Source organism: Sturnus vulgaris, chromosome 14 (assembly GCF_052056855.1).
Source record: "Sturnus vulgaris isolate bStuVul1 chromosome 14, bStuVul1.hap1, whole genome shotgun sequence".
Lineage (NCBI taxonomy): Eukaryota > Metazoa > Chordata > Aves > Passeriformes > Sturnidae > Sturnus > Sturnus vulgaris.
In genome coordinates, this window is record NC_142256.1 from 20,324,505 (window position 1) to 20,351,914 (window position 27,410).

General features: G+C 39.1%; 1 long non-coding RNA gene across 1 annotated transcript in view; it reads right to left on the minus strand.

Annotated features, from left to right (window-relative positions):
• Positions 1-27,410, minus strand: part of LOC148222199 (uncharacterized) — a 99,932-nt gene that overhangs the window by 27,746 nt on the left and 44,776 nt on the right. The window contains exon 2 of the long non-coding RNA XR_015806638.1: positions 1,749-1,835. This is a non-coding gene — a long non-coding RNA (uncharacterized LOC148222199). The remainder of the gene's footprint in view (positions 1-1,748; positions 1,836-27,410) is intronic.

Below are 27,410 nucleotides of genomic sequence, written 5' to 3' on the forward strand. Positions count from 1 at the left end.
AACCAGATGGAGCAATACCTTGGGCAGGCTTTGAAAATATTTATTCAATGGAAAATGAGAATAAGTATAGTGGTTCACCTTAATCCAATTATTCTAGCGTGCTGTCAACAGAAGCCATCACTATACACCCCAGCAGAAAGTAAAAAAACCCAACTTTGTCAAAGATAAAACTAGAATTTCAGGATCACTAGCAAGCAGGGATGTACACTTCCAAAGGCAAAGGCAAGCAATGGTACCTGGACCCTCTGCACTTTGTCTTACCTTTTCAGGGGTCATGGACAAATATCCTATCCTGTGACTGTTTCCCCACCATTCAAATAGGTCATGGAGAGCTTTATTTAAGACTTTGTTAAAAACACCTCTTTAATCAACCCAGATCTAGTATCATATATTTTAATATTAAAAAAAAAATTTTGCTGACAATAATTGCTGTAATTTCAAACTGTTTTTCCCTGCCTTGAAAGAAATACAGCGCCATTCCCTTTTGAGAGATTTTCACATATTTTTCTCACTTTCTTGGCTCCTTCAAGGTACTACATTATTCATTTCAGTATTTATCTATTTTCATTTCTCATTTTTACACTGTCCTTCACTCCCTCCAGTCACATGGGACTCACATTTATCAGGTTCTCACATACACATTTAAATCTTAATCAAACAGACCTCAGATGCATAATGCCCTAAACACATCCAAATTCCTCCTACGAGCACAGTTTTAACACAAAGTTTATGTGAAACCTTATTGTAGCACTGAGGGTAACACTGCTCTTATTTTAACCATGAACATTTGAGTTCTCCAATCCAGTCATCCTGGGGAATCATAAGGCCTTCCCTCACCTTCCCAACTTTGTTTAGATGTGATGAGACACCATTTTGCAGCCAGGCATTATGTATTCCACTGGCTCCAGTATTAATTTTTCTTGCTGTCAATGAGACCTCTACAAATTAAAGAGCTATGCAGAAACTAAGCCATAACAGCAGATGCAGGCATGAATTTCAGATACCACAAAGAAAATAAATGAAAACGTGTAACAGTTCTGACAACTTGATAACACAACACATCCACCCCGACCAGTATGGAACTTGAAATTACTTTATCCAGCAGTAACCTCACTGCTTTTTCATGCAAAGTCAGGCACTTCGCACCTATTCACCGTGTTGATGACAGGTCCTTGCTAATTAAACCATAACCCATTAACAGTCATAAGCACAACAGCAATAGATTTGGGGTTCAGTGACACTAGCTGGAATATACAACATATTTCCAAATGTGGAGCCCATCACAAATTAAATGTTTTAAGCCACAGAAACAGAAAACACCTATTTGTTCAACAAGGAAAGAAATATTCAAACAAAAGTTAAAATATATCTTATTCTGTAAAGTAAGGGCCTTTGTGTGAACTGTTTGTCACTGAATTGGCACTGTGGCTCACTCAGAGAAGCAGAGGTGGTTTTAAAGATCTTGGCCAGGTCTAATTTTTCTCTGTGGCCACCTGCAGTTCCTGTTATAAAAACAGGTGACATTCATGGGTCTGACATTTTGTTTATTGAAAAAGAATAATGAAATAAAAGTCACCTTAATTTTTATTACAGAATGCCAGTTCATGATAATGCCCATTCCCTTTGATTTGAACTCTGCATTTTCCCCAGGGATTTGCTTTAAACATACTCATAGCTTTTTCTAGTAAAAGGAAACATTATGATATATAAGAAAAGCATATGCAATGTGTTACTGACCTTTACCTTACCTTTCTAAGCTCTGTTTTTCTCACTGTTTTTCATTCTGATTCTGCAGCACTTCAGCTCACACCATCCCTGAGTTTTTCCTCCTTACCCTGTAGGTTTGAGTTTAAATAAAATATTTAAACATTTGAAATGAGATATAGCAACCTTACTCAGGCTCTCAGTAAAAATGGTAGATTTATCACACAAAAAGCATGACACTGGATGCCAGAAAGCCTCAGCTACCTTCAGAGAGCTACAGCTTCTTGGTATTTGGCAACAGAGGAAAAGTAATGGCATTGTAACATGGAAGCTGAGCACCGTGGTACTATGCAACAATATATTAATCATGTGTTATGCAGTAGAGAATGAGAATTGGATTTGATTTTTGAATACTTAAATACAAGTTCTCTTTTCAGTCAAACACACAAAAAACCCAACCTATCTAGAGCTCAGAAAGGAGTTTGGTCTTCAAGTAAATGCTCTTCATTTTCTTATAGCTCCAGTAAATTCTGCCAAACCAAAAGAAAGATGTTTTAAATGTTCCTATATTACAGTACATGAAATTATAGTAGAATACATCCTTTATTTCACTGTTGTTTCATGGTTCTAGAAAAGATGAGCTTATTATTGAGGGAAAGGACCAACAAATCCTAACCCTGGCTCGAGAGGTCAAAACCTCTTACTGACTATATTTGTATCTTTTTAACCTATGAACTAGGCAATGGTCCCAGCTGCCTCTCATCTTCATTTGCTAAACATATGAAGAGAAAGTTAATTGTATTTTAATATGCACCCTTTTCTGGTGCAGTGGGTAAGGGTGTAAGGGTTTGCAAACGAGTTTAGGAATGTAGAATAAATACATAGAGAAGACTTGAACTATTTGTCCAGGACAGCTATGAAAATCTCAGCTACCTATTACCAGCTGTGGTTTTCACATATGCAATCTTAATTTGGGAATATTTACCAAAACTTTTCTTCATTTCAATGTCCCCATGGGGTGCCATTAATAATTAGTTTTACCAGCAGTACTCCAAACTAAACTCATTTTTCATTTTTATTACAAATAGTACTCACTAAAAACCAATTTGCAGTTTTTATTAGGACTGGGAACTGTAGGACAGTGATATTTCAGCAGAAGATAATTTCTGTAACAGAGAAATGCAGTAGCACCAACAGTCCTGCTGGGAATCCAGTTTCACTCTGGCTTGGAAACGCTCACACATACTTGGTGTCAAACAGGCTTTGCTGCAGAAAAAAACCCTCTTTGCAAAATAGAGAGGGACTAGGAGGAAAGAAAACGGAAAAAAAATCAGAGAACTTAGTCATATTGCTAGGAGAGAGAGGGGAATGAAATCCAGAACAGTCGTCTCACAGTCTAGTGCCTTTTCTAGAACTAACTCTGTAGATTTAGATTCACGTGTGATGCATGCCACCCCTCTTCTCCCATGATCCTGTGTCTTACTGGTGTTCTCTAATCTGTCCTTCTCCCATGTGGAATATATGAAGTGACTGATATCTCTAAACACTATGCTTCCATATGGCTGAACACAGCTTAAACATTTAGGGTGCTGTTATAAATAAAAATAATTATTTAAGTCTCACTGATTAACAGATTAAGGCTGCTGTTGTACAAGGGACTGAAAACAGATTGCATTTTTCATGGAATAAATCTGTTTGAGTCCTTGGCCTTTAGGGAGCTTTTCATTTCTGTTTTCTTAAATCAGCACCATTTAGCATTTTCTCAGCTTTTAATGCTCAGTTGTTTAGCCATGCATGACATGCTTCCAATGGCAAGTTAGCATAACAGCACATGTTTTTCCTGTTCATTTGGATTGTAAATATTTGTACTGCTTGCTGTCAACAGTTTTGCAATTCTGTACTAGGCTGCATATATATATTTTTAAAGATGCTATAAATAGAACTAGGTAACACATTTACACATAAAAATATTTAAATAAAAATGGCAAAACAATCCATGTATAATAAGGAATAGTTTAATTTTCAGGCATGGGCAAGTCTTGAAATTGAAAGATTTAGGATGTTTGTGGTTCAGGTACAGACATTAAAACATTAACTTTCATTGACAGTGGCAGAAGTTGGCAGATGTTATTTTGCTTGTGCTAACTCAATAAGCGCAGGTCAAACCCAGTTAATAAATTAGCCATCACAAAGTGTCAAGCAGTTCTGGTACTCAGAGAGAAGACAGGTGAAGAACCAGGCTTGTGCTTATCTGTCACTCAGACACATATCTCCCCCTGCCATCCTCAGAACGCAGAGGAAAAATAGGGTTTCTTTCCTCTTTTGGTCTCACTCAGGAAGAGACACTTCAGCTCATGCCCTGTTGCTCACATCACAACAGGATTGATTCAGTCCATTTTTAGGGGGACTCAACTTGTTCAGAAAACTGGCACCCAGGGCATGCTCTGAAGCAAAACTCCGTGGGCAGCATGAAGGGATCTCCTTAAAATATGTACATCTTCTTCTTAAAACATGTACTTACACAAATCTTTATATTAACAACTAATACATCTACTACCCATCTCTCTCATGTTCAGTAGCCATCTGCCATGGTGGACAAGTGACAGCACTGATACAGAGACTAATTCACCTTCTCAAGGGAACATTTCCTCTACCTGACCATGCTGACTTCTGGGAATACTGATTGGTGTAGAATTTATGATGACTTTTGCTTCCTAATTATCCCTCTTCATTACTCATGTTTGGTTTTCCTCATCTGAAGTGAGGCATGGTGGATTTCTCCAGAGTTAAATATGGAAACTGTGTGGTCCTGACCTCACATGTAAGATTCACATCTGGCCCTTTTTCTCATGATTTGCTGGGAATGGAATCAGACTGGGTAACACCTGATCACCACCCCACTGATGGCTAAATCATTATGGCAGAAGTATATGCTGACTCTTAAAATTGAATAAATGTTTTGGCAAGAAATCAGAGAATACTCTGATCAGTGACCTGCATTACTTCTGTAATTAGCTCTACTGATTGCACAGGTTCTTTCATTTGTCTGTATTTTTATCTAATAATATTCATAACGGACAGATTTGGAGAACATAATCAAACCTACAATCACTGGGACTGCTGAGGCTGAGGCACAGAAAGCAAAGGCATCCTCTGGACAATAAAATGAGGGTGGTTAAGGAGAAGGGCACAAAAATATTAAATCAGTGTTACTTTACAGGTTTAGAAATTGACTTCCCAATGGAGATGAGTGGGAAGTTAATCCCTCCCAAGCTGTTTGGGTTTTTTTGCTTATAATCAACTGTATAAAATGTCACTTTATTAGCTATGTGCTTCCCTCAGTTTTCATGATTATTTTTCATTAAAAGCCAGTTTTATATTGCTGTTATGACTGAAACTTTAAACAGTATCAAGTTCACTGTTGGACATAGCAGTGAAGAACTCACAGCAAAACAAATGTGAAGGAACAAAACCAAGAAACATCATGATAGTTTCTAAATTTGTATTTAGTCTCTCAAATAGCAAGAATGTTTTTTAACAGATTGTAACAGCTCTTAGCAGAATGGTGCATTTCCATTAACAACCCTTCCAGCACCAGGGACCATCTTTGCTGCCTGATGGAACTTTGAAGTGTATTGCAGCAGCCATAGGTTTAGATTCCTAATGCTTGACTTGCTCCAGAATTTCCCTTTTTAAGCTACAATTTACTTTTTTCTGTTGCCTGAAGTCATAGATAGACTACTGAACAGGTGCTGCAGTGTGTGCCATGCTCTAGAAAACCAAATCACAGAAGTCTAGGTGTCACCTCTGACCTGGGAGCCTCCCCATTAAGTGATGAGTACAGCAAAGAGGGAAAGCAGCAGGAGGGATTGGGAATTACACCCATGCATGGCTTAGAAAATAACCTGCATAGCCACAGACAAAGAACTCTACCACGGTGTAACTGCTTGTAGATATTCTACAGTAAATCGTATCCCTCTGCTCTCTTTCTTCTCAGGATCAAATCTGTATGTGCAGGAGGGGTGCAAATCCAGCAGAGATCTTCAGCAAGGAGCAGTAGTGGTTTGAGATGATAGGCATTAAAGAGCTTTCAGATGGTTCAAAATCCTAGTTCAGCCTCTCATCTTAAGTATTCAGAAAAAATGACCCAAATGTATCTGACTACTCTTTGAAAGTATCTGGAGGTCCAAGCCCAGAAATACACATTTGTTTACTGCATAGAAAAAGGTTGTGGTTTACTACAGATTATACTAATTCATCCCCACACAGACTTACAGCTCTGGCTATGACCACAGAAGCATCCAGGGTGTGAGGACATGGGAATCACGCTGAGATAGAGACACCCAAAGAAGCTGCCAGCTTTTACTGCAGCAGAGTGCAGCCCCTGAGAACAGCCTGTTCCCCACAGCTGAATTAGCCCAGGACCGCACTGTAAGGCCCTGGTGCAGCTCCCCAGAGCCAAGCCAGAACAACTGCACGTTGCCATGCTGCCAGGACTGTACGTGCTCCAAACAGCTTGGGAGCTGCCTGGATCACTGACTAGATGAGATAATGAAATCTGAGGTAATTAAAAGACAAATCTTTTCAAATCGTTGAAAAAACATTTTCAGGCAATTTTGTTTGCTTGTTTTTCTGAAATAGATTTTTAGCATGGCAGTGCTGTCCTTCACATGTTAGCTCAGCCTCCTTTCCTGCACCATTCCCTGGAAGTGTTACACTCCCTTAGGACAGCATGGCCGGTCCTCAAATCCCACAAACGTTGTTTGTGACTGCCAAATGGGACTTGCTCTGTCATAGACTAAGTCTCTGAGGTTCTTTTTGAACTCTACAATGCTTTGAGTTCATTTTTAAATGCAGTCATCCCAGAGGAAAATCTTCAAATTGTTGTCAGGACAGTGACAGTCCTTTGTGATGCTACAAAGCCCTCAACTTTGCCTAGCAGGGGTAGGATATTTCATATGTGTACGTACTGTTCCTGCCATCCCAGTCTCATTCTGCATCAATGAAGAGAGAATACACAGCTAACAGTAAGAATATTTTTTTTTTCTCTTCCTTCTTTCATATGTTTTCAACCAAAAGTTAAGTGCACTGCTTTTCTTCCAAGTTAAGGTGGCTTTAAAAATTAGTAACAATAACAAGTTACTGAAGGAAACGCATAGCATGCCCAAGTAAAAAAGCAAATTGCCACTGCTATGTATTCTTCATTCAGTGACAATACAGGTTTTACAAAATGCTGTCAGGAAACAACAAGAGCCTTTCACTTTTCTTTTAGCCTGAAACAGTTTACAGCCAATATAGTGTAGGAATCTGCTAAATATAGGAAGATATCATCCTATGGTTGTATTAATTAGGACCTTGAAAGCCCAAGTAGTGGAATTTCAAGACTATGTACTGACATTTTAGGCCTATGCATAATGAATATTTAAACAATCCTGTGAATTACCTGCCTAGAATTAGAATTACAGCCTTTCTAATGACCAGTGATATTCTTATTAGCATGGGTTTAGACAGTTCAATTTTCAACAGCATTATTCTATAAAAGGCTGCTCTGTTAGGTGTGAGTGAACCTCAATTTCACATGAAGAATCACAGATATTTAAGAAATTATCTCATAGCAGTTATCACCTCATGTGAGATTGCGGCAACAACATTTCCTCTGTGCTCTTAAAGACCAGAGAGGGGAAATTTGCTCAAAAATCACACCTTAAGGATAGACAGATGAAGAGAGAAAATACACACACTGAAAGGGGATTAGTCTACATACAACATTCAAATGGCACCTTGACAATAGCCAGGGCAAATGAGTATCTGCAGTGAATCATGCATAGCCCATGTCCCTCTCTCTGTGTAAGGCCGTGTCAAATGAGGCCCTGAAGTAGGGAAGTGAATAGTGTACTGTTACTACACTAATTAATATTTAGTAAGCTATATTCTGCTCTCCATCTTTCAGCCTGTGAAGTTCCTGTCCTTGTTTCCCAGGACATCCTGGACTACAGGGATAGATTAATAAACTGGGAAATGTTTGTTAATGTTAACTGTAGTATTCATTAATATATTGCAGCCCAGCCTCGATTGCTGATTGTGTTTCTGCTCCTTACAGAGGCTCAAATTCTCTGAAAAATGGTTTATAGCCTCTAAAGCCCACTAAAATGATAGAATTCAGAATAAGTTCCAAGACAAGAGATAGAAGTTGTTACATAGATTTACATTGTAAGAGAAATTAATGTTGCAGCTAAATATATCAATTAAAGAAGAATAATTTTTATTCCCAGCATTCTCTAGGAACATTGCTGTCTTTTCCTTTCTCTTCTTTAACAAATCTATTCAAGCTGAGATTTACTGCTTCAGATCCAGAAAATGTGAATGTAGAAGAATAATTTTTATTTATATGTCTCATATTCAAGTTTAATATATAATTCTGGGCAGTAACAGCAGCTCTTGAGCTTTAGCCTTAAGACTTTGGCAGTACTTTTATGGGTAAAATTCCTGTTTCCTCTTCTGAATATTGACTTCTGCTAGTGTAGTTTCTTACTAGTAAAGCAATAACTTTTCTCTGACTACATATTTAGAAAGCTGTGGCTAACTGTCCAAGTCTATCCAATTACACCACAATCTCCACAGCTTTCTCCCACCCAGTCTTCAGGATTTTAAAATATGTTTAATATCACTTTTTATCACCTCATTCTCCAAGCTTTAACACAATGGCTGAGGAAGGGCAATTCTCAGAATAAAATGAACCTGAATCATCCATTTATGAAAAGCAAAATTATGCCAGCCATACTTCATCACTGGCAATTAAGCGTAATTTCTGGTGCCTTAAATAGGAGCAAAGAGATTTAAAGGCAGACAAGAGAACTGGCTTCATCTCCTAGGCAGATATAGTACACTTTGAAAAATTTACTTTTAAAATTACAAGCTCTTTGCCTGGAGAGTTACCTGAGTCCAGAAACACAAATTCAGTCAGGTTTTCAAAGTACTGTCCTTAACCACTCCTTTGATTTGAAAGTTGCTGCTTCTATCTAACACATGTAAAACAGAGTAGGTATCCTGGGGGGGGAAGTTGCTTTTCCTGTAATTTACTCTAAAATCCTTTTGCCTGTAACTGAATCTTGTTTGTCATCTATTCTTGTCCATTAAACACACTCCAAACACTGCTACAGTAAGACACAGTCCTCACAGCTCATGGAGCTGTCTAAAAGTAGTACCTCAGACTGCTCTGAAATACTCCAGTCCTAATGGATAAGCCCCTTTTAGCACCAAAACCAAACAGAACAAAATAAAATAAAATAAATGCAGGCGTAGCACATTTTCTATCACTTGCAATCAAGCAGCTCATGTAATGTTCTCACTGAAGAGCACAGAGTTTAAATGAAATCTTCCTTAACAGATACTCTCATCTCCATCAGCAGCCGGGTGGCTGCGAGCAGCGCTCAGAGCACACTGAGTGTGCGCCTAATGGTAAAATCCTGAGGCATGAAATGGAAGTCACAGACTGAGGGCTGTCTTGGTAAGTGGTGCTTCACATGACCACTGGAATCAGATCGTTTGGGGAAATGGCAGGAACTTTGGGAGCTGCTGAAGCAGAGAATCTCTAAGGCTACAACCTCCGTCCCAGCTGAAAAATCTGTTCATTCCAACAGTACTCTAATGCCAGAGTGGGAGTTAGCACATGAAATCCATTACTTAACACCTGATCAATATTCCCTTCAATTCAACATGTTTATGCTTCAAAATCTTCGTTGAGCATTGATAACCATAAAGCTAATGAAGCAAAGGTGACAAAGAGAGAACAAATGGCAGGAAGAATATTCCTATTCCTACTAATTGCATTTCACTGCTGCCAGTCACTGAGAACTTTGGAAATGGAGTCTAAGAGCTAATCACATTCTTGTCCATGCTGTGCCACCAACAATACATTTAGAAATATTAGGGAAGGTCAATTTGCAATATATTCCAGTGTATGTAATTATGTAGAAGAGCAGCTGTTTTAACAGAAACCTGACCTTCTTATTTGTAGCTTTACCCCTTGGTAAAGTCAGAGATGGCAGAAGGATGGGAAATATCACTCCAAACTGACATGAGCTCTAGTCGACCTTGAGAAATTATAATAATTAGTGTGCATACACATGTCAGCATAAGCTTTGCATGTCTAACTGTGTTTGAAATATTAATAAAAATACTGAAAAATTAACATACCATTCTCAGAAACCCGTATGTGCCTTCTGCTTAACTCTGACAACATGGAACATAAGGATGCACAAATTTAGACCACCATCTGGAAAAATTCCATTAAAATATTCCTAAATGTTAGGTCCTTAGCAAGCAATGAAAATACTAATAAAAAGTATAAAATTATTATTGTATATAAGAAAACAGCATATTCAGAAAGACTTGTTAAAGAACCTTGACAGGGACAGAATAATTAATATGAATTACTAGTTTGTAATCTCTTTGTGTCATAGTCATGGTTACAACTTACAGCATTTCTGCTTCTTTAGGTGGTGCATAACTTATGGTCTGATTTTTTTTCCCAGTTCTTTTTGTCTTACTCTTTTTCTGACAACTTCTGGACTTCAGGTATTTATTAATTAATTGAGTTCTTTCATTTAATAATATCTTTACAGCTGTCCATATCCTATTCCAGAACTGAAATACATTCATTATGGATAAGAAGCCTGCAAAATAAAAGAACATGTGCAGCTATATATTTTTTTTCAAATCTGTGGTCGAATAATACCTTTATAGCTACCTCTCAGGGGCAGATACAACCACTTCTGAAAGAAATAAAAGCAGATTTTTTTTTCTGAAAGTGGAATTGCACTGTCAAGAGCATACAATGACACCTGACTTCATAGGAAATATTAATACATTTGATAAATGCAGGGTTATTTTTCAAGAAGACTTGTTTCTGGGCTCCTGAGGATTTGTTTAGATTCCAAACAAACTTTTAAATCCAGTTGTTTGGGTTTTTTTCATATGATTCACTTCATATTGGGGCATTGAGATCACTGAATTTTCTTTTAAGTACTTGTGTGATTGGTTTCTTAGATTTCTTATTTGAATTTTTAATATGGTTGGAGTTTGGGTTGTTTGGTTTTTTTAAGACATGCTTTTATATTTGATGCTTGATATTCTCCATTTGGTGAATGTCTTTTAAGAGGCTTTTTGTTGAAAAAAGAGTCATCTAAGGTAAAGGACTGGTAAGGTTATCTTGTAATTTAGATGACAATCATAAACCATTAACTGAATATATGAAGAAACAGAGTGAAATGAACAGTGTTTAACCAGCCTCAGCAGTAGGATTTCTTTAAAATACATGGCATAAATCTATAAAAATTGAGTACAGCACCAGAAATTAATATCAACTAGTAACAGACAAAAGGGTTCCATTCATCAACAAATCCAGCCTCCAAGATTAATCTAGCTACCTCTCATCTCCTCTGACTTCAGTTAAATACCTCTGTCTAGTTTCTTGAGTTGGTAAATCTTTTAAAATTAATTCCCCACTCCTGTTTGCAAGACTGTTTTACTTCTAACCCTGGCTAGGATTGCTGAAGAGCCTGGCACCTACTATATCTCCTCATTTACTTCCATATTTAAACAGTCTGTTTAAAACGTTCTTCACGGCCAAGAACAGAGTTTAAATATATTTCTAAATCCAGTAATAGGGGACTGCAGTCAGACCAGTTACTCTGAAAAGACCATGTCCAGTAAGCTGTTTCATTATCCTATAGGAATGCAAATTATTAAAATGTTCCCACCCCAAACAATCCTGTAAAATCATTTCACAATGCTTTATCACACTGAAGTACTCTCCAGTTTCCCTCCAAACATGTAAACCATTTCCATCCATTATTCTTCTGCTTTATGGGACTCTGTAATTTCTTTTAAAATAGTTGGTTGACTTTCAGATTGGAGCCAACAAAAATCTGTCACATGTTTGTAACAGTGGGGAAAGCATAGAAAATTCCCAATGCAGTGGTTGATATCTGGCCATAGTTAATGCCAACTCTGCCTCTACAATTTGGTTTATTCCCCCTTTCCCGTGTCTCCTTTAGAACAACACAAGAGGGAAGTTCTTATTAGCTGGGCTGTCCTTGGCACTTTTTTCCTGACATGCAGTTGAGCCGCAGACCTCATGTCAAAATCAAGTTCAGACAGATATGGCTGAACCTTTCTCCATAGGTCTGAGCATTACACCTCCATAAATAAATGGAACAACAGCAGCTTTGTAGGCAGCAGAAGCCCCCACGAAAGGCTGCAGTGCATCCCCAAACCAGGTGCAGGCAATGCCAAAATGTCTCTGCAGTGTGAGCCTGCAGACACTCCTCAGACGCTTCAAGTGCTGTGATCAACTTCCCAGCAGTTCTTTCTGAGCACTAAGCAGAAGGCAGAAGCATGCAATACGTCATTAGGAAATTGTCCTGCTGGCAGAACAAAATCACCTCTCGCTGTGAGTGCCTTGCTCCAGCTCACCGCTCTCCTCGGCTTCCCTTGATCTGTCAGGAGGAGGCACGTACTGTGAGCTTTCCAAGGCTATTGATTCTGACATGCCTGCCATTTCCTTAGCAAAATAACTCGCCTGTTTTCTACATAGAACCCTGGCAAGGGAACATTTACCATCTGGCTCTTAAACAAGGGGCAAGGAGCAATGCCAAGACATATTGTTCTGCTCAAATATGTCAGTGATCCTTTTATCTTCGGATGGTATTTGGTAAGTTGCCTTGACTAGCAGAACAGCATCTCTGCTGTTTCGCTCTCTGCCTTTGAAACAGTAAAACTGAAAGCTCTGTGTCCTATATTGCACCCTCTTAAATCAGTCAAGGTAAATAAATATCCTGCCATCTGCACCTTCCACAGCAAAATAAAAAAAAAAAAATAAAAGAAAAGCCAACACAGCCTGGCATATTTCCAGGCAGCTAAAACATTTATGTCCTTGGTGAAAGGGGAGAGGATACAGACTTCAGTGGGCAAGGTTGCAAGATTAACCAACAGTGAATACGCAGTTTTCAATGCAGTTCTGCCAAGTTCAAGAAAAAACATCATGCTCTGACTCTAGATAGGGTGCTGTCTTTGATGGCATGGAATGAGGTTTTGTTTTCTGCTAAGAAATGATCCCTTGAAGCAATGATCCCTTGAAGCAATGATCCCTTGAGGGCAGGGTCTAACAGGAACCATCCCTGGGGTTTCTCAGGAGCTGCAGGACAGCTCCACACCCTGCTCAAAGCATACTGCCCCTCACATCCATTTCTGTGTGGAAATGCAGAACACTGGAGACTTTCCAAATGTTCCAGTTTTGTCCCATCTGTGGCATTGTCTTACAGAAATGTAGGATCTCCACAGACAGCAAGCAGTGCTTATCACAAGACACCCACACATTTACAAATCTCCTGGCATAGCCATACTGGCACGCATCAGTTCACTGGGTTCATCCCCCAGAAATGGCAGCTTTTTGGTGGAATCAAAAACTGATCAACAGAAAGGAGGGGGGATTTTCCTAAGCTCTTCCCATGGAGACAAAAATCAGCCACTAACCTGACTACACCTGCTCCATCTGCTGATGATCATAACTGAACTCACATCAGCACGAGCAGCTATTTTGTGTCAGTGTCTGGTGATGTCAGAAAATAGACCATTAGTAAAAGAGGAGGTCTTGGAATAACTTATGAGGGTTGACATAAGACTTAACATGGTAGCAATTAAAAGGCCAGAGAAGGTGATAGTTTGCTTGAAACATGAGCAATTGTATGATTATGACAATTAAACCTAAGATAATTATTGAGATACAATTAATATTTGTTTATTAATTTATTTTTAAGATTGATGCCTCAGGCAAGGAAGAGTGAACATCTTCTGAAAGGATCCCTGCTGATCCTTCACTGCAAGATGTGAAGTGAGGATGCCCTTTCATTCTACTTCTGCAAAATTATAGCTATCCCCTGCTATGAAGAACAAATTATATGAGCTGAACCAAAATCAGCAAAATCACATCATCACAGGTTGTACAATAAAGAGTTCCACAGGGAAAACATCTTAAATGAAAGGCTACAGTTCTTGCAAAACTGTATTAATAGAAGAATAGAGTTTAAATTATTTAAGCAGTAACTTCTCATTTTCTACACTCCTATCAAATCTTAAAATTCTGAAGGAAGATTTGCTCATTTTGACTTAGTTGGCTGGAGGACAGTGGAGGCACTTCTATCAGGAAACACCATATTTACATATGTGGCTCACTAAGACTGAAAGAGGGATTCAGCAAATCCATGTTAGAAATATCGGAGCCAGAAATACCTGAAGCTCTAAATAAGACACAAATACTCACTGTTGAGACTTTGATACTGTTTAGTTTCACCAGGACAGGTAAGTGTATACATACACTTTTGTTTTCCAAATTGTCACTGACATATCAAAGGGGGAAGATGAAAGGCTTAGGACTCAATTGGTACCACCAAAAAGAAAAACAAACTTTAAATTGTGGCTCAGACTGAGAATGGTGTGCCTGTTCTGTGGATGGAAAATGTGGAAACTATTTGAATTAGAGCAGATTCTTGAAATACAATTCCCTCTGTTTTGTTGGGGAGCTGAAGGAACCAAGTGGAACAAGCTTGATCACATCTTCTAAACCATAAAAGGGTTAGAAGAGAGAAATCATTTTATTTCAGGAAAAGGCTTGGGACATGCTCCTCTACTCAGAGTCCATTCTAAGAAAAAAGGTCAGTTTGGAGTATTCTACAGTCAGAATTTGACTGCCATTTATTTCCTACTCACATCTTTTGTGACCACCTGGTATCACATGGAACACTGTGTGCATTTGTTCCAAAAGGTGAAAATACTCAGCATTGACCCAGAAGCTCTGCAACACAACAGGAATTTCTAAAAGAGGAGGAAGTGTTCAAATCTCATGCTGTGAATATAACAGCCACATCTTTTTCTGAAGGAAAGGAACCAACTCTAATGGCAGAGAACTTAGTTAAAGCAAGAAAGAAAAAAAAAAAGAAACACAGACGTTCCATCTGGTTTCCCAGCTGCTTCTGTAAAGAAAAATTTTCTCACTGTTGAAAATTACAAAATTGTTGTTGTTGTGCAGCTCTTTCAGAAAAAAAACACAAGAATTCTTGACTGACGAGGCCTTTTGATAATGGCAGAAGTCAAGTTTTGTCTTGCACTTGTTACATTATTTGCATGTGAGAGATTTTCCTAAATTACACATGAGAGATTAAATAAGACTGAAGGAATTGTAGAAACACACTGTAAGCAAAAACTTAAAGTAAAAGAATAAAGGAAACACAAGCCAAAGACCTATTTCTCTAAAGAAAAAAAAAATGTTATTTCCTTAAGATTAAAATCTGTGAAGGAATTTCAGCTGCCCATGAGCTTGAAGCAGGGAAAGATCAGGGAACATAACAATTTTGACTGGTCAAAAAACATTTCTTTTTAAAATATCTTGTCTTAATAAAGATATTTAATATTGTGGCTTTACTCAGAAGTCAGAGGAAAGCTGTCTCTTTCCTCCATGCTCCCCCTCACAGAGAGGGGACAGAGCAGGGTGTTAGGGTGCTGCCCACAGGCAGTGCAAAAGCAGCTCCTTCCAAATCTTCCTGTATCACTTCTGCCCCTTTCTGGTCTCCTCCTGTGAGCCCCTGCTGGAGGCCACTGCTCTTCAGCCAGCAGCCCAAGCCCTCCCTGCCCTGTGTCCCAAGCTCCGGACAGGACCCAAGGAGGATGCAGGAATCCTTTTTATTCACTGCTGCGCCCCCACAGCCTCGTTCTATCACAGGCAGAGCCTGCCTTGCATGAGAAGCTGAGCACACCCCACACCTTACCCCAGATCCCTGCTCCCACCACAGCCCTTCGTGCCCACACTCCCTTCCTGCCAAAATGCCTTTGGGAATGCCTTGTGCCAGCTCATTCTTCCCTTTTGGGGACAGAGTTCCTTGTACTGACTGGCAAATGCTGGGATTAGTTAATCTGTAAATTCCACAATGCATTCCTTATTTCCAAAAGCTCATTCTTATCTAAATGAAAGCTGCTTTGACTACTTTTGTTTTCCCTTTTCTTGCCTCTCAGGCCTTTGGGAGTCGGTTATTGCACCACAGCTCTGGGGAGGTGGCTACTGAGGGTAAAGTTCAATCGTTTGAAGCTGGGCAAAAGAAGTGTTGATAGACCCACACACATCATAAAACCAAAGTATAGGAACTCTCCACAGGGTATTCTGAGTATTTGTACTTCTCAAATTCTTTGCTCTGACAATAGTCTCAAGGCTGATGACTTCTCAAAAAGAACTGAAATTAATGAAATACTGCTTAATAGTCCCTCAACTTCATAAGAAATGCAAAGTAGTTCTTCCTAATTTTACTCAACCAATTCCTTGAATTTCAAATGTAACTTGAGATTGTTTTGGTTAACGAAGCAAGCTCTGTCAGAGCAAATCAACACAGTCAGTACTGAAGAGGAAACTTTGCTAAAACAGTATCTTCTATGTGATATTTTACTGCCTTGGATATTTTTAGAAATGTAATAAAAGGTTTTTACAATATCACATCTTGTTAATAAAATATTTTCATATTAACAAGAAGGAGAAGTGGAGAAAAACAGTCAAGGAATCATAAAATAGAAAAATATACAAAAAGAGAAGACAGAAAAAAAAAAATAAAAAGATTGGTATATTTGCTTTTATGCTTTGTGAAAATGTGTGAGACTAATGCTGACTAGCAAAATGCCACTTAGCAACACTGACATCAAAGGTTCTTCAAAGAATTTATGTTAACTAACCCATGTAAATGCATTTTAAACACATTGCAACAGCTCTTGATGTGCCAGAAACGACAGGTAAAATGAAATTTCTCTGTTCTCTATAGAAGTCTGATTGCAAATGTTACTCTTCTGTAGAGTATAAGAATCCTTTAATTTTTTGGTTTGGCAATTTCAGAAAGCACATGAAAAACAAGTTCCTGAATTAATAAACTCTCATTTTATGTACTGAAAAAGACAAATAAATAAACAAAAGCCACAGAAAGTCCTCCAGACTAAACCTTACAGACTTTAATAGAGATGAAACTTGTAAGACTCTATAGAAAGTTTCATATAAGATTCTCTAAAGGGAGTGATATGTCCTTCCTATAGGTCTTTAGAATCATTATGTTAGACTCTGAGTGCAGGACTGTAATTTTCTATTAACTTTTATGGGATGTTGAAAACAAGATCTAGGGAAAATTAATTCTTATTAAGTCCCACGATTATTTCTTCAGGCATATTGTAGTAGTATTATAAATAATGTATCATTTGTATAGCACATTTCACCTTCAAAGAACTTTATAAGGCAATATTTAATCTTTTCTGACTGAGTGGAAACATCAGTGCTTTCCAGAGAAACAATATGAGCTCTATCATCACCTCAGAAGTGCATTTAGAATAATACCTGGCTTTTCTGAATTTCAGCATTTCAACTTCCTGGGGCTAAAAACATGGCAGGAATCTAAACTTTGTCCAAATTTCAGAACTTTCGGATGTGGACTATTAAAGGTGTGCATTCAGCTACATATAAGCTACTGAGCATAGATGATGTTCCCAAGAGATGGAGAGAGGCTGAAAAGTTACAGGGCTTGCTCAAAGTCTGTGATCCAAATGTTGGAAGCTCGGAGTTGTAGTATGAAACGAGGAAATGTGAAAAAATGTTGACTAAAATTGTCTATGCCCCATAGAGTTCTCATTTAAATCAAAGGCAAAACTGACTTCAGAGGAAGAGGGAGCACACAAATTGTGTATGTAAAAAATGAGAAACATTTCTCTTACAAAGACTGCTAATACTTTATAACTGTGACTGTTGTGCCTGAAGCTTATGTCTCCCTGCAGAATGTATTCCCCAATATTTATATCCATTTATATATACAAGGATTAAGAACAGTGGAGCTGTCTCAACCACTTAGTAAAATCTCCCATGCAAAAGCTGTAATCCTGAACATTACTGGAGCTGAATTACAGACCACGACCCCCAAAATCTGCAGAGAGCAGTTCTCCCAAAGGCACTTCCACACAGCCAACCTGGAGTAAGCCAGCTCCAAAGGGAAACCACTTCCAAGTAAACAATTCAAAACATGATGGTCTAAATCAATGACTGGCTTACTGCCACGAACTTACCTCAGGGATAAATTATTCCATTTTGTCTAAATTAATTTGCTCTTATGTCTTGAGGTTACATGTTTTTATGTGTGCTTTTATGAAACTCTGCATATAACCTTCACTAATCAAAAAAACCCTTAAAATACAGCATACTGAGAAGAGTCGAAGTTCAAAATTGTTTCTGCTTTTAAAATAATCTCAAATCACAAGAAAACTATCTAAATAATCAGATTTAGAGCATATTTTTATATTTAATTCTATATAGATCAGCACCCGTTTTGCTAATAGTTTACTGCTCAGTTATACTAATTCCTGGCATGAAAAATTGTCAGGCTATATAACAGACGTGATTTAAAACCAACTGTGATATGAACACAAGTAAAATAAAGTGTCATTATTCTTGATGAAATTCAATTAGAAAGTATGAGATAAAAGTACCAGACTCTCCTTTTTAATATTATTATGTAACGCCATGAGTTTGGTATTTGTGTGTATGCATTTGTAAACCTAAACTCTGTAGGCAGGGTACTGCCAGAGCTGGCTGATCTGAACCTAGGGAGAGGACTTTTCTTTTCAAATCACTAGAGGTTTTGTTATAGATTTCTTTGGAAACAGGTATCCTTCCTATATTATTCATAACAATTGATACACTAATGCCCAGAAAAAGCAAGAGGGATCTGACATGATGTACAAGTATTACCTTTGTACTCCAGAAGGTGATACAAGACTGAAAGGAAAATATATCTTTGTTGCTTCAAAACCTCTTTGAAGCCTTTTTAGTGTTCAGCTATAAATCTGAGCAAAATTTCTCCATATCAGTTGCAGAACAATTTGGCACCACTAAATATGCTGAACTGTCAGAGTGGTCAATTGGGCCCATAGTTTCAGCATAATATTGTGAAGAAAGGAAATTTTTGTGATTCTATTGTGTTCATTTGTCAGACAGTGAGTGCTTAAGAACCCATTACTAAGGTGTTAGAAAATCCAAGCAAGTACTATATCAGATAGGAAAGCAGGTTTCAGTTTTCTACTGTTTTGAAACTACCTGGTTCAGTTGGACAAGGCTCTGCCACTTCTGAGTGACAGGGTAGAATTGTCAGGAACACGACATTCATGGGTGGTTACATTTTAAGCATTATAGCCTACCGATGACAGGAGAAAATTGGGTCAATCTGTTACTGTTTTCAGCTTGATGAATGCCAGGTTCTTTCTGGTAGCCACAATTCAAAGGAAAAGCAGAAGAAAATATAATTTCTGGTACCAAGATGTTTTCAAAGAAATATTCTAAGTGACCTCCATCATCAAAAATACTGTGGAGAAATGCCATGGGAGTGTCACTCAAAGCCCTCTTCACCTTTCCAGAAAAGGCTTAGTGAAAGCAGTCCCAAGAAGGCAGCGTTTCAGAGCATTCCTAGGTCACTGTACACTGAGAAGCAGAGCTTTTATGAAAGCCCTTTTCACAAAAAAGGAAACATTTTATAGAACAGGAGAGAGATTGGCAATGTTTACCTTCCTTCAGGGGAGCAATTAAAGCACCAGAATGTCTCTGCTCTGCATTGACATCAGTTAAATCGGTTTCTTCTCAGTTACCATCACGTGTATACAATGCAGTGCAATCCTTTTCAGTGTGTGCATTTCCCATGGTTGCTCACCAGAGCTGCCCAACGACAGGTTGGAAATATGCAACAGACAAATGTGTTCTGATCCTGACCTTCTTTCTGGGGTGAGATTCCTTCTGCAGGCAGTGGGGGCTGTGTTTCAGCAAAGACGTCAGGATGAGCTCTCTGATTTGGCTGAGCTAAAACACAGGCTCCCCAGGGCAGTGGTCACAGCACCAAGCCTGGCAGAGCTCGAGAAGCATTTGAACAATGCTCCCAGGCACAGGGTGTGAGTCTCGAGGCAGTCCGGTGAAGGGCCAGGGGTTGGAGTCAATGATCCTTGTGGGTCCCTTCCAACTCAGCTGATTCTGTGGTTCTGTGACCTATCTTTGCCACATTACCTCCATTATAACACTGCAAATTAAAGCCATGGAGTACACAGGACTGCAGTAGAGATAGCACCGTGGCGAAGCACGGACATGAAGAATTAGGGGATCAAAGAGCAGAAGATTTTGCATTTTCTTCTCTTTGTGTCAAGTGAATGCAGCCTACGCAAAGCGCTGCTAAAGGCTCCAAACGTTCTGGAACAGCGTCTGGTGACAAGAAGAAAGTGTTTAATGCAGAGATCCTCTTCTAGTGAAAGATAAAGGCCAAGTTAGGAGTTCATGTTCATAAAGCACATTAATAGCACAGGTCTTTATTGCATTATGAACTAATTCAGTTTCACACTCAGGTTATTTGAGTAAATCTAGCTTTCTGTTTTCATCAACTGCTATTTAATAAGAGTTTGAAGCAGAAAATGATGGCAAATAATTTTCTAATTTTTTAATTTAACTCTAAGATTGTTCGTTTAACCATATTGGCTTGGACATAAACAACAATAAATGCAGATTGGCATCCACAAAAAAGGATAGACAGTTCTCTAACCACTGTAATTAATATTGTTAGGCTGCATACTTTAAGGTCCTTATGTTTCTCAGAGTTGTGGTGTGCTAGCTAAAATCTGTTCAGTCAGGCTGATTTTGGCTTTCATCCACATATATTAATTTTGCCCAGAAGCTTTCCAGAAACTTAATTAAGCTGGCAGGTTGCATTCTCTTATGGTCCATCTTGTGCACAGTCTCATTTTTAAGACTTGAATTAAAGAACATATTCATTTGGGCTACCTACTTAAAATTCTTAAATAAAAAAAAAAAGGGAAAAAAAATTAAAGATGTCATCTTCCCTTAGAGCATGATTATTTAATTTTCCATTAAAAAGCTGGGCTGTTTGTACTGAAGTGTTTTACATGCACTCTTTTTCTGGAAGTGAAGGTGCAGGTTTGCAGTAACTCAGAGTGCACACACTCTGCTCCTGGTTCCATCCTTCAGCAATGGAGTTCATTCTCTGACATTTGGTGATATTCTCAGACCTTGACTGTTTAACTATTGGCTCAGGCCTCCTAACCACTTCAATAAGTAATGAAAACTTTTTTTTTTTTTTTACTTCTAAGCATAGTGGGAGGATGGACCTGAACCAAGACTTCAGGTTCAGACACTTTGCACAGTGAGGACTCAGAGCTGACTCATAATTCCACACAGGAAAATAAGGAAATTCTAAAACATTGGAACATATGTTTAATTCCATCTCCAAATTTGTCCCCATGCTTTAATTCTGTGACTAGGGACTTCCAGTTATGCAATTTCCTAAGCTTCTAGTCTGGGTTTCCTGAATAATAGTCTTTTACCCTAAAAGATGGTAAATACAGAGCTGGTTAATTTTCATAACCATTTAAGCCAATCACAGAACCAGTGGAGAGGTCCAGTGGTCTGTGTGACCTGCTGGGCCATGGGCTGTGGTCTGTGGCAGAACAGAGTCCTCTACGGAAGTGTAATGAAATTGCTGAAAAAGGAAATTTATGTTGTTCGGAAGGCCTACTAGAGAATAGGAAAAACTCAGATGTAATCCAAGATAGAAATAATTTACTTTTTTACCCAGGAAAAATAACAAAAAGATTAGGAATCTTTGAATTCTTGAAGTATCATCTTGAATTCTCCCAAAAATAGGGTGAAAAAAGGGCCAGAAATGGCCAAAGCACAAGTGTTACATTAATAACCAAGTGGTTACTGATTTCCATGTCAGTTTGCCTCAGTAAGAGTTAATTGATCGGCCTCTGCAAATATTTGGCTTATGTTTGAATCCCCAGATGTGCAGAATTGTCTGCTGGAGTATGGCCTTGCATGACATGGTGGTAAACAGAAGCTCCTGTTGAGAAATTGAGCACAAGCATTGTTTCACCTATGAGTCTACTGTTAACAGCTGCAGAAAGAATTATTGGAAAATATTTCAAATAAGCTAATTCAGTGAGTAGTTGATGGCATTTATGTAGCTTCCTCATGCTGAACACAAGCCATCAAACACAGAATAGATCAAAACAAGGAAGCTCTGGTTTTCTTTCCCATGAAGTCCCAAGCCACCTATGTGCAAATGACATGTTCTCCATTCTGCCTACAGAGGGCTTAACTGAAAGAAACTTATTCCCTACCCAAAGATCAAATTAAGTCTATTCAGGAAACAAAGGTGGAAACTGAATTTCAAATAATTTAATTACACTATGTAATTACTTTAAAGAATCCATAAAGTATTCATTAAACAATAGTAATTCCTACCTGATTTCCACCCTGACACACATCATGCCTTTGAAACATAAAAATCCTTAAATTCTTTCTTTTACAGAACTAATGAAAATGTTAAATTACACTAGCAAGAGCCAGCTGAACAATTGAATCAACCATATCAAACAGATGATTTGGGTTGATACAGTCAGTTTCAAGGTGGGAAAGCATTATTAAATAAATTGCCAGGGCATGACTGCAACACCTGGTGGTTAAACTCAGTGGGTCATAAAGAATTCTAACTATGATTTGTATTATTAATGTGTTCATCTAGCACTCCAAAACAATCAGTGAAATCACGGGTGAATTTTTCTAGATAACTGTTCTGCAACAGAAGGAAGTCTCATGTTGTCATTTAGTTATCACATGCCCTTAGAGAATTGTGGCTCCTATCTGTCATTTAGATAGCTAAACAAAAAAACAAACAAACAAAAAAGAGAATAAACTTGCATCATCTTCAGCTGCTGTTTTGTTGTTCCAGTTCATTGGGCATTTAATTAAGATTTGGAAACTCAGGCTGCATTCTGCCATCCCACTGGAAACACAGCTTGGACATCAAGGGCTGTCCCTTTAGGCCATCAAAGTTCACACTGGCCACAGTCCCTCACAGCAAGGGGGCTGATGGCCACAGGGATCTGTGGCAGGGGATGGTGCAGACAGACCCTACCCAGATGGTGCAGATAGATTTCTTCATTGAGAAGGCTTAAATACTGAACTCCATGGACTTTCAGTATACTTCCTACCTCCTATTGGGCAGGTTTACATTTAAATCAGGCCCTTGGTTTGGGATCCTAAAGCATTTCACATCTGTGCTGCTTGAATTTCACACTCAAATGACAATGTCATCCCCTCCTGGGGTTCCAAGTGGCCCTTTCTTGTGACCATTTTTATATTGATACTGAAAATTGGGCTTATGGGTAAAAGAGATGGGCAATCCCAGCTGGCTTCGGAGAACCCTTCTCTCTGCTGTGCATGCAAGAGAGGTTCCTATTTTTAGCCAATTTAATTGCAAATGTAGCTCCAGCGTGCCCAAGCACTGCCTGGCACAGTGTGTCCTGTCAAATTATGACCCTGTCGGTTATAAAAGCTATTATCAGACCAAGCTTTCCAGTAAAAACCCCTGGTTGCCACAGGAGCTGCACACAGTCCCAGGGAATCTCCCAGCCAAATGGATGCCATGCATGAGAGCACACTAGTGCAGCTCCTCTGGTGTTTGTGGGACAACAGGACAGAAATAAAACGGGTGCTTTTACAAGGGCAAAACTCCTCCTATAGCTTGAGAAATTCATGCCAGAAGTGTTGGTATCCAGAGTGTGACTGTTTCAGAGACTCCACAGCATTTTTCCAAGCTTTTTAGGCATCCTCTCAGACAGGACACTGTGACTTAGAGAGGGTAGAGAGAAAAGACCTCTTCTGAGAGACACATGAGAGATGAATCACCGAATGAACTAGGTTGGAAAAGACCTTTAAGATCATCTAGTCCAACCTATGACCTAACACCTCCTCATCAACTAAACCGAGGCACTGAGTGCCATGTCCAGTCTTTTTTAAAACACCTCCAGTGACAGTGACTTCCCCACCTCCCTGGGCAGGCAATTCCATTGCCCAGTCACTCTTTCAGTAAAGAATTTCTTTCTAATATCTAACTTAAACTTCCCTTGGTGCAGCTTAAGACTGTGTCCTCTCATTCTGTCAGTTGCTGCCTGGAGAAAGAGACCAACCCCCCACCTGACTATAACGACCCTTCAGGGAGTTGTAGAGAGTGATAAGGTCACTTCTGAGTCTCCTTTTCTCCAGGCTGAATAACCCCAGCTCCCTCAGCCATTTCTCACAGGGTTTCTGCTCCAGGCCCTTCACCAGCTTTGTTGCCTCCTCTGGATGCTCAAGCATTTCAACATCCTCCCTAAACTGAGGAAGAGCCCAGAACTGGACACAGCAGGTGTTCAAGGTGCAGACTCAGAGCTGAGTACAGGGGAAGAATACTCCTTATACAGGCCAGGATACCACTGGCCTTTTTGGCCACCAGAGCACAGTGCTGGGTCATGTTCATTCAGCTGCCAATCAGTCCCCCCAGGTCTCTTTCTGCCTGGCCACTCTCCAGCCACTCTGTCCCCAGCCTGTAGTCTTGCAGGGGGTTGTTGTGGCCAAAGTGGCACTTGGACTTGTTAAACTTCATCCTATTGGACTTGGCCCATCCATCCAGCCTGTCCAGGTCCCTTTCCAGACCCCTCCTACCCTCCAGCAGATTGACACATGCTCCCAGCTTGGTGTCATCTGCAAATTTATTGACTCAATCCCCTTGTCCAGACCATCAGTGAAGATACAGACCTGGCCCCAGCACAGAACCCTGAGGGACACCACTGGTGACTGATCCCAGCTGGATGCAGAACCATTCACCACCACCCTCTGGGCCAGCCATCCAGCCAGTTCTTAACCCAGCAAAGAGTGCTCCCATCCAAGCCGTGGGCTGCAGCTTTTCCAGGGAATGCTGTGGCAGACAGTGTCAAAGGCCTTGCTGAAGTCCAGGTACACAATATCCACAGCCTTTCCTGCACCCACTAGGTGGGCACCTGGTCATAAAATGAGATCAGGTTGGTCAAGCATGACCTGCCCCTCCTAAACCCGTGCTGGCCGGGTCTGATACCCTGGCCATCCTGTAAGGGCTGTGTGATGGCACTCAAGATGATCTGCACCATAACTTTGCCCAGTACTGAGGTCAGGCTGACTGGCCTGTAGGTTCCTGGATCCTCCTTCCAGCCCTTCTTGTGGATGGGGTCACATTGGCACCTCCAGTGCCCTGGGACCTCCCCAGTGAGCCAGAACTGTTGGTAAAGAGTGGCTTCAAAGCTCATCTGCCAGCTCCCTCATCACCCATACATTTATGATGAGACACCTCTGAGCCCAGAAGAATGCTTTATTTCCCACAGGCTGTGTGTGTTCCAGAGCCTTCCAAAAGCACTCAATGGAGCTGGGATGCTCTCAGGTTTCAAGGCACTTTTTTGGGGGGGATCAAACTGGAATTGCATACAGGTTCAGGCCTCATTATTTTTCCTCATCAGTGAAGAATCCAGCATCACTTACTTGCATGACAATTGGTTTTAGTTCCTCTCTCTAAAGGGCTGAACTGCAGAAGGGATGTTGGCTAGTCCCAGAAGAGTGGCCCCACAGTGCTGCCTCACAAAAGCCCTTCAGCACTATCCCCTAAATAATTATCATCTGCACTGTCAAGATGGCAAAGATAGCATTGCAGGAAACTGCCAAAAAAATAGCCCAGAATGCTGAAATATACCCTGAAATGCTAAAAATAACACATAAAAAGTGAAAAAACAACACAAAACCCCATGAAAACAATATAAAAAAGTTCCAAATCCACTAGCAAATGCACCAAAAATGACACCAAAAGCCAAAGCAAAAAAGTATCAAAATGCCAAAAACCAGACAAAGGTGCTCCAAACCACCAAAACTGTCAAACAATGAAAAATACTATTAAATGCCAAATCCACTCAAAGATATTCAAAATACATATATATATATATATACATATACACACCCAAAAGGGGAAAAGACTTCTAGTATTTTTAAACAATAAAAGAAAATGTAATAAGGAAAAATATAAATTCCAAAAAGCAGAAAATGAAATACAAATAATAGTTACCCCTCTCCAGAATTCCTGCAGAAAAGCCACCCCCAAAAAAACCCAAATGAAAAAAAAAAGTGAAAAATAAAAAAATCTATATAATATGCAAAATTGAAGAAAAAAGACAAACTAGAAAAGTAAAAATTTTTTTTATGATTAGAAACTGATTTCATCAAAAAAGGTAAAAAATGCACAAAAAAATGCAAAGTGCAAAGAAAGCACCATGATGAAAAAACATGCCATAACATCAGCAAGAAAAGCCATGTTACATAAGAAAAACACCAAAAATGCAAAAATCTCTCTTAATGTTGCAACAATAGCACAAAGAAGCCAACAATAACGTCAAAACTCACCAAAAAAACCCCAATGAAACACAACTAAATTGGAAGAACTATGGAATAAAAACCCACCTAAGAAGTCTGCCAAGAACATAAAGTACAAATGCCAAATCCAATTGAGGATCTTTCCTGTTTCCTTTATATTTCAATTCTCCAGGCTCACCCTGGCTCTGCTCAGCTCCATGGCTACCCACAGCCAAACAGGCTCCTGAGCCACTGAGAATTTTTTTCTAATGCAGCAAAACAACCTTTACCTACTATTATTTTTAGCCTGAACAGCAGGAATGACTGACTCAAGGAAACACGTATAAATCAGGGAAGTCAGAGTCCAGAAAAAACAAGCAGAAATAATTGAACAAACATTCAAACTCAACTAAACCAGACATGTCTTACTGTGGAGTAAACCAAGACTGCTACTGATTATCAAAGATGTGGAGCCAGCCGAAGGACAACCTTTTGGAGGCATTCTGCCACAACAGAGGCTGTCTGCATCTTTCTTGCAAGCTGAAAACCATATGATTTGTTTTCCAAAGAAAGAGGGCTGGTGATAAGCAAAATTAAGTGGTTGCAAAAGCTCATTTGCCACAAAACACCTCAATTTTCATAAAATTCTCTTTGGATTCTATATTTTTCTAAGAGGCTGGACTTAAAACATTCCCTGCATCTGTATCAGAGGACAGGCTAATAATGTCTAGATAGTACTGCAATATAGATGATAAACAGCAACAGGAAAGATGACAGTGTTGGAGCACATTCTTAAATATTTCTGTATGCTGCAAGACAGGAATGCAAAAACATTTAGCAAATCCCAGAAGAAAAAAATCTAGTACATAAAAAATCAGTATATGTTTATCATGTAATTTGCCTCAATAAATTAGCCAAACTATGAGAAAAAATTATTATTTAAATCAAGACTGTTACTTTTCCATTTTTGTATCTTCACCTAATTTATTTTGGTTATTCCATATCTTTGCAAATCTCTTCCTAATTATGCAGACTCATAATCTGACTAAAATCACAAAACACAGAAAGTGTGTATTACTGATAATGAGAACGATTGCTTTTTGTCCATATTTGTTGTCCAATTCCCTATGCAAATTCCCTTCAGCATGTCTGGGAAGATGGATTTGTCCAAGTTGTTGCACCATTACTTGTTCTGCAGAGAGATTTGTATTGCAGCACAAAAGTGCTGCAATTTACAGACATGATCTGTTCTGTTTTGAAGGATCAGTTTGGAAAATATAGTTTATGGACTGCTTAACTCTAAGATATTTTGAATTAAATAATTCACCAGGAGTTCAATTAAAAGCAGAGCACCACCTTCTCTTGGCATAAAACTTTCATAGGGCCTTCAAGAAAT